This window comes from Alligator sinensis, unplaced genomic scaffold, assembly GCF_000455745.1.
Source record: "Alligator sinensis unplaced genomic scaffold, ASM45574v1 scaffold883_1, whole genome shotgun sequence".
Classification (NCBI taxonomy): domain Eukaryota; kingdom Metazoa; phylum Chordata; order Crocodylia; family Alligatoridae; genus Alligator; species Alligator sinensis.
Genome location: NW_005842009.1, coordinates 2,470,136 through 2,478,151, shown reverse-complemented (window position 1 = coordinate 2,478,151; position 8,016 = coordinate 2,470,136).

The following is an 8,016-nucleotide window of genomic DNA, read 5'->3' as shown; positions in this document are numbered from 1 at the left end:
GTGTGGGGAATAAACCCTCCTGACAGCCCCTTTCCTGGGGGTTGCGGTGAGCCCCACTTGGAAGAGAAGGCAGCTTTGGTGGGCATGGGGGGGGGCTGATGCTTTGAAGTTGGCACTTGAGCCCCCCGGTCCCTGCTGCATTAGATACTAGTTTAAGACCCTCAGATGTTGCTACAGCTGTGAAAGGGTCAGGCTGTGTTTCTTAAATGCTATGAATCAAAGAGGCTAAAGAAGCCAGTTTTCCCCATGGAAGAAGGAAGCAGCACTTTGATGTGGAGGGCCTGTGGGTAAACACATACGGGCACATGCGCCATGTGAAATCAGCACTGCCGGAGGGGTAATTCCTCTCTGAGTACAGTCAGCTGCCAAGAGCAGCTCCTTCCTGCCTCCTGGGTCTCTAAGCCTGCCTTGGTTGCTGCTGGACTTTGCATGTTGCCTGTCCTCAAGGTGGGTATTAAGGCACTGTCCTGTCCTGTCCTCAGGTGGGTATTACCTACATAGCCAAAGCAACAAGCTGATGCAGAGGGATATGCAGGGTAAAAAGCAAGCGCTAGGTCAGTGCACTGGGTACTGCAGGAAGGAGGCCCATGGGTCTCTAAGCCTGCCTTGGTTGCTGCTGGACTTTGCATGTTGCCTGTCCTCAAGGTGGGTATTAAGGCACTGTCCTGTCCTGTCCTCAGGTGGGTATTACCTACATAGCCAAAGCAACAAGCTGATGCAGAGGGATATGCAGGGTAAAAAGCAAGCGCTAGGTACTGCAGGATGGAGGCCCATGGCTCTTGTCTTCCTCATTCTGGGACTGCTCCGGTGCTTCCCCTTCCACCTAGCTGGGACATCTCTCCAATAGAGCCATATAAGAAGGGCAGGTTGGGCAGTCAGGACTCTCTCTCTCTCCCTCCTGCCCGGCAAAGCATCTTTGCAACCTTGGTGCCCCCCTGACTCGGATTTCCAGGGTTTCATCTGCGAGGTGCAGAGCTGAGCCTGCGTCGAGCCACCCGCTCGGAGCGAGGCTCTGCCTTGGTGGAAGCATGTGAAATTCATGGGCTCATTGCTGTGTTCGACAGAGCTGAAATGTCACAGCCTGGCCTCGTGAGCTGCCTGCCCCCTTGGCCCACATCCGGACTGGCACTAGAGAGCAAGCCTCCACCCCTCCGGATCCACTTAAGAACTTCAGAGAGATCCAGCACTGATCCCTCCCTGTGGTTCAGGGGCGGGGAAGGCAGAGGGGGGTCAAACGATCCAGTGTCTGCAGTAACAGGCTATGCCAGCAGCCGCCCAGACCTGCCCCTGCTCCTGCCGACATCAGGGAGGGCTTGCTCTTGACTCCAGTGTGAGCAGAAGCTGGGCCGTAGGCCAGAGCTCCCTTCAAGCAAGGAAGCAGGAATCAAGTAGCAGAGGTGGGAAACCTGATGCTGGGGGAAGGAGGGAAGGAGGAAGGTGGGAAGGGAGGATGATTGAGCCATATCAAGTCCCAAGATGAAATCCTGAAGACACATGGGGTGAGCCTGTCATGACTCCCTCGCCTTCCAGTACTTCTGGGATTCCCTTTTCTAAGTCTCAAAAGGAGAGTCAGGATGGCTGCTCGGTCTTGGCCAAGTTGCTGACCATGGGGTCTCTGGCTCTGAAAGCAGGTCCCTCTATTGCCCAGGCTCCAGGACCCCACCTGGAGAATTTTGCCTCAAGCCTTTGCCACATTTTGGAAGGGGACAACAAAATAAAGATAACCAAGACACCAGCCCCTCAGGAACAGGCAAGGCTCATGGCAGAGCTCAGAAGCAAGCCTGGCTGCTTTCTGAGTTACTTGCTCATGGTTCTCGCCGTGGTTTTGCAGGGCTCGGTTTCTCGGGAGCAAAGCCCAACGGCCATCCTGGCCTCCTTCAGCTGGATAAATGCAAACAAAAAGCTATTTTCAGAAAAGAAAAGTCTGGTGCATCCCCTTTGTTACTGCTCCAGGCAGGCTCCTTCTAAGAGCTGGGTGACTTTGTTTATTACATTGAACGAGTGCCTAAATAATTTCAAGATTAAGTGTCAATATAAAGACTTAGCACTCGCCCTGCATCACACCCAATAAAACCTCTGGGCAGTGAGGGGGAGGCATTGGGAGCAGGGGGAAAGAAGGGCTGTAAAGCAGCGGGACGCAGCTCTGCACTCGAGCTTGCACAAGGTCACCCATAACCAAACACTGCTCTTTTGGAGGATTTATGTCATAAACAAAGATGGGCCCTTATTGCAAAGCAAAAGCAAGGGGCAAGGCTTGACACAGCTCGGGGAGGGCTGGTGCTTGTTACAAAGGATGCACCCAGCTCCAAATTTTCAGGTGTGTGGAGGCTGGGAGGGGGCCAGCTTGGATGCACTTCTGATTTCAAAGGAATGCTGTTTATTTTCAAGTCTGACCCCTCAAAGACTAAATCCTGCTTCTACTTCAGTTGCTGGGAGTTTTTCCTTTGACTTCAGTGAGAAGAGGGTGGATCCCCAAATGCCTGCTTCTGGACAGAGTGCAAGCACTTTTCTCCTGTCAAGGAACACACATTTTGATCTTTGGATAGCCATCAGACAAACACGACCCCCATTTACAGGGTCTAGGGTTCAGGCTAATTTTCTCTGTAGACAATTTTAAGATCTGGGTGACAAAGTAAAGCTCGTCAACCTTTTTCCAAGAGAACGCCCTGCGGGAATAGATCCATTTTAGCAAAATGTTGTTTGGGAAGAGCCCATTGCAGGACGAACCACTTCAACTAGTTCTTCTAAAACATTTTCTGCTGGAATTGAGTTGACAATTTGAAAACTAATCAAGAACACGAACAAAACTAAAAAAAAAAAAAAAAAAGGACAGCTTTGGAATGAAACTTTCTCATGAGTCTGAAAGAGTTTCAGGAAATTTCATTTTATGGAAAATTTTAACTTTTCAGTGATTTTTTCCTGTCTCAGAAATTCTGAGTTCTGACCGGCTCTACTGCAAAGTGGCATCGTACATTATAGGGAGTCTTTTAAACTATTAAAAGCTGTGGAGGTGGCAAGGATAATTTTCTGACAGAAGCTTCCTCACTCCCCTTCTCCACTTTCTCTTCTAAACAGTTAATTGGAAACACCCACTACTTTCTACCTCCTATTTGGCTGCTTCCTATTTCAGTGGCAGATGAGAGAAGAGCCCAAAATGCAATATATACAACAGCTCATAAGTCCCTTGGCCCCAGAGGATGCTAGAGAAACTGGATTGAGCTGTCCTTTGACTACAACCCTACGTATCCCAGTCCCTGCAACCTTATTCAATTTAAAAGCCTGGGGAGCGCGAGTGCCTGGGCTAACACTGCTTAGACTGTTTTGCCGCCAAACGTGTTTTTGCTGGAATCTGCTATTTTGAAGCCAAAATGTTTTGCAGAGGCGGACTGGTATCAACAGAAATTGTGTCTGGAAGATTTCTAGGGCCCACACTTCTGTGGTCACCTCAGATTAGAGAGTGAAGAAGCAGAATCACAACTTGACCTTTTCAAGCAAAACAAAAAACAAACCCCCCCAGTTATTTCGATATAGTTGTGTTTTTTGAAAATGTCCAAAATGTATTCTTTTTCATGTGGAATAAAAACAAATTTCTGTACCTTAAAAGTTGTCACCAACAAGGTAGCACCTCAAGCGGTAGAAGAGAAGAGAGGTGGGACAGGTCATCGAGGAAGATGTGGAGAGAGGGAAGCTCTGCACGGAGGCATGGCGCTGGGAAATGAATCCAGAAGGGACAGAAGTGCTATCCTCCCATCAGCTCTGCTCTGTCTGTTCAAGACAGCACTGTGCTCTGGGGCTTCTTTGACGGTTTTTCTTTCATTTTTTACCTTTAAGAGCCACAGCAACTGGGGCTGGAAAAGCAAAACAAGCCAACATGACTTGCCAACTCAGCAGTTTCCAACTGCTGTTCCTGCTAAAGGGGCATTTCTGATTGAAGAGCTCAGCGACGGTTCCCCCCAAAGGAACAGGTGGCCTCAGCCTTCAGGCTCTTGGACAATGCTTCATGTTCTTGTCAAAGCTAGGCAGTGCTCATTGCATCCCACCTCGTCCATGTTCGGAGCATGAGCTGAGAGGTGATTAATGGACTAATCTTAGAGGCAGAAGCTCCACACCCTAGGAACTGCAGTCAGTCTATCATTCCCATTAGAGAGACCAAAGGGTTTGTCTCAGAGCAGAACCAAGCTTGCATCTAGACAGATGGGAACAGCAAAGGGATTAATAAGAGAGAGGCTTGGTGAAAAAGAAAAAGAAACCACACCACTCTTGGTCATGAAAAACAAGGTCCTGGAAACTCCAGTGCATACCGTGGAATACAACATGGACTCTTATTTGCAAGACCAGAAGAGAAGGCCCTCTCTATGGGTTACACCAACAAAGAAGTACCCCAGGTGGTGAGGAGATAGAAGAGAAACCAAACTGGACTCTGTGGACAGGACAAGACATCAGGATGTGGAGAGCTATGGAGTAAGACACCAAATCCAGCCAGACTGGGATAGAAGAGTCCTTGGGGAAAGAAGAAAGAGTAGAGAGCTGGAGATACCAAAGAAAGAGAGTTTGGCATTAAAGAGCTCCTGGATAACAGAGTTGGCATGCCAAATGTGCTGCCCCCCAACAGTTTTCACTTCCATGGGGTGACCGTCGGGGAGAGGCCAGCCCTGGACGTTTCAAGAAGAGATGCCCACATCCGAGTGGCAGGAGCAATCCAGCCCATGCGCAGCCTGCAGCTGTTCTCTGTTCTCTAGCTGCAAATTTAGGATAAAAAGAAAAACAGGGCAGGTTTTTACTGCAGGCAGTCTCTTCATCTAACAAAGGGCAAAGCAGCTATGAGCTCAGATATTATGATTGTGCGTGGTTGTTTTTCAATTGGACATTGATGCTGAATTAGGTGAAGTCCTCAAGTACCTGGCAAGCTGCTGGCACAGCCCTTACAAAGACAGCAGTTCCCATGCTAAGCATTCAGGGAAGCAGGAGATTACTCAGAGAAAACTACCTTATTTTTGTACATAAGTAATATATCACTCTCTTTTTGAGGAGGAATCAACAGAGAGCACAGGAAGCAAAAGAGCATGTGGGCAACTTGCTGCAAGCTGCAGTGCATCAGCTGATGTAACAGAGAAGACCTTGGATATCTTGTGGGAGACTCTGGATATTGGTCCTGGCATGGTAAAGGGGAAGTCCTTACTGATCAGCCATTCACCCCCCTATGCAACAACTTTGGAGAATAGCCAAGACGGGCCATTAGCCATTGGAACAATTTACTATGTAAAAATTCCTAACCATGCCCCATACAATCAGGCTGCACCTCTGGGGGAAAAAAGAAATGCCCCAGTTCATGCCATACACATAAACTCAGTGCAGGGAGAACTGGGTGAAGTTTTCTGGACTGGGAGAGGCAGGTATGTCCATACCACCTTCTTTCTGAGCACCAGTCACCCCTGAAGAATCAAGCCCAACCTAGTCAGCCTTGCTCCCAATATGACAGCAAGGCAGAATAACTGATCTCAGCTACTCTGGGAGCACAGGTTTACATCGGTTTGAAGTTTCAGTTGTGGGGAGCTGCCTCCTCCTTGCTGCTTTTTGACTCAGTTCTAAGGGTGCGATGACTGTTACGAAAGTAGATGCAGGAATTGATTTTCAGGAATTTTAACAGGGTGAAATACAATCACATTTAGGCACCTAAATCCACGCACATGCCTAAGAGGTGGAATAGAATCTGCCCCCCCGTGACTTACTAAGTATCAAAGGGATCTGGAAGCAGAATTCAGGAGTCCAGTGATCAGACCTCTGGTGCTACTTGTCTGGCACATGTTATCCAAGGAGCTCAAAGAGCTGTATGGAGGAGAAGGCATATGTTTATCTCAGGTATCCAGGTTGTAGCCGTATCGGTCTAGAGGAAAAAGCAATCAGGACTCATAGTAGAGATGATCTCTTTTATTTGACCACCGAGATTTTCGCAGCGTTGCAATTTTGTTGTTGGTCTAATAAAAGAGATCATCTCTACTACGAGTCCTGATACGATTATCTCAGTTATTTGAAGCAGAAAGTGGAGGCACTAAATGTTGATGCAACTTCCTAAAGGCCACGCAGAAGCCATGGAAAGATGCTACATTTGTTACTACTGCTACTTCTGTCCCTTGGAGAGCCCCTGTAAGAGATGGGGCTCTTGCAATGGTGACTACTGTGGCCAGCAGAGCTGAAGCTCTGCTTGCCCAAGCCCACATGGCAACACTGTGTGTGCGCGTGCACATGCGTGCATGTGTGCGTGCGTGTGTGTGTGTGTGAGTTTAGTGCTACAAAGTCCTTAGTGTACAAATGGCTGACCAGAGTCACCAGGAGAGCTGGGATTAGATCCTAGCTGTCTTGGTCCCCTCTCTGGTCGTACTTACGAAGTTATGTCTTCCGCACTCATCCTGTTCCCTGTGATGTTGGGAACATCACTGCACTATGCCATTGCATTGGACCTAAATAGTGAGACTGACCTGTCAACTCTCACTGTTTGGACTGAGCAAGGAATAAATCCCAGAAAAGCATGAAGGTGAGAATTAAGAGACTGGTACAAGGGGGGTGGGGAACGAGACACCTCTCGTATTAGAAGTAGATAGGGATGCAAAGAAACAGATGAATTTTGTCTACCTACATCCTCTTTAACACATCAAAAGCTATAGCTCTGTTTGATTCTCACTTCACCCTCCAGAGGATGATCAAGGTCACGGTAAAGGCAATGTGAAGTAAGTTGGAAAGAGATGCTGGAAACAAGGGTCCTCACTCATAAGAAAATGGGCAGCAGGTGTTTCTCCTTGTTTGGCTGGTTAATGAAGAGCCATTTTCTAGTTCCAAGGACCTCTTTAAATGTCCCATTTTGTATCACCCCGAGGAAGGCGGACCAGTCCAGCGAGGGGCCGAGCCAGGCCTCAGCGGAAATTCTGCCAGAGGCGCTGGCTCATTCTTCCCTGAAATCAATGGAGTTCAAACTGGCATGAGAGAGAAGGTAGATTCATGACATAGGTGTAACTCGGGGTACACTCCAGTTCCTTTGTCCTTGGTTTCTTTTTAGGGATAAAGCGTTCCCTTCACACATTTGAAATCTAAACTTAGATACAAATTTTGCAAATGGGAGACAAGACAGAGCTGAACCCTCCCAATCTCTGGGGTGACTGAAGCCTACATCTGCTACACAAGCCCATCCTTTGCTGCCCTTTGTTGTTTTGCAGAGAACACCACTGAATGAATGCCTAGTCTAAGAAGCACTTTCCGAGAGCAAGAGGAGCTGTGACAGAGTGGCTAGAAGAGACGCTGAAAGCAGAGCAGCACAGAAGGAGCATGGCTAGACCAGGGTAAAGGACAGGTTGGGAGAGCAACACTGATCCACTTCAAGTAAATGCTAAGTTTCCGATGCCTATCGAGAGCAGCTGGTTGTGTAGCCATGGTGCCAGCACTGGTCACATACATGGAGAGAGATCAGTGCTGATGGAAATGAGCACTGGGCTCATCTGAACAGAAAAGGAGGTTGTGGTTTCCAATTAGCCTCAATGTGGTTTCTTACTGCATCACTGCCACCTGCACATGTCTGCAGGGGTAACTGTGCACCTAGCCTCCACTGAGGGGAATCCACTGTCTGAAAGTATGGCTTGGTATTGAACATCCCTGATCCTGCAATTGCACGCCCTTGGCTGAGGGAAACCATCTATGCTTTGCACTTCCAAAGGAGGGTGGACACATACAGCATCTGTCTTTAAGACATGCTGAAAAGCCACCTTCTTTGAGAAAAAAACTTCCCACCTTGGAGGGACATTCACCAGGGTGATACTGCTCCCCACTTATTCAGCTTCTTAATCGTGTCAGGGAAAATAAAGTCTTCAATCTATACATAAAAATACCTTGCAATGTTTTACCCAAGAGGAATGGAAAGTCATGGCCTCCACTAAACCCATTAGGGACTTTGCTGCTGCTCTAAGCTTTATAAAGAACATACCACAGTGATAGGCAACGGTATATAACCCTACAATAAGGAGATCTACA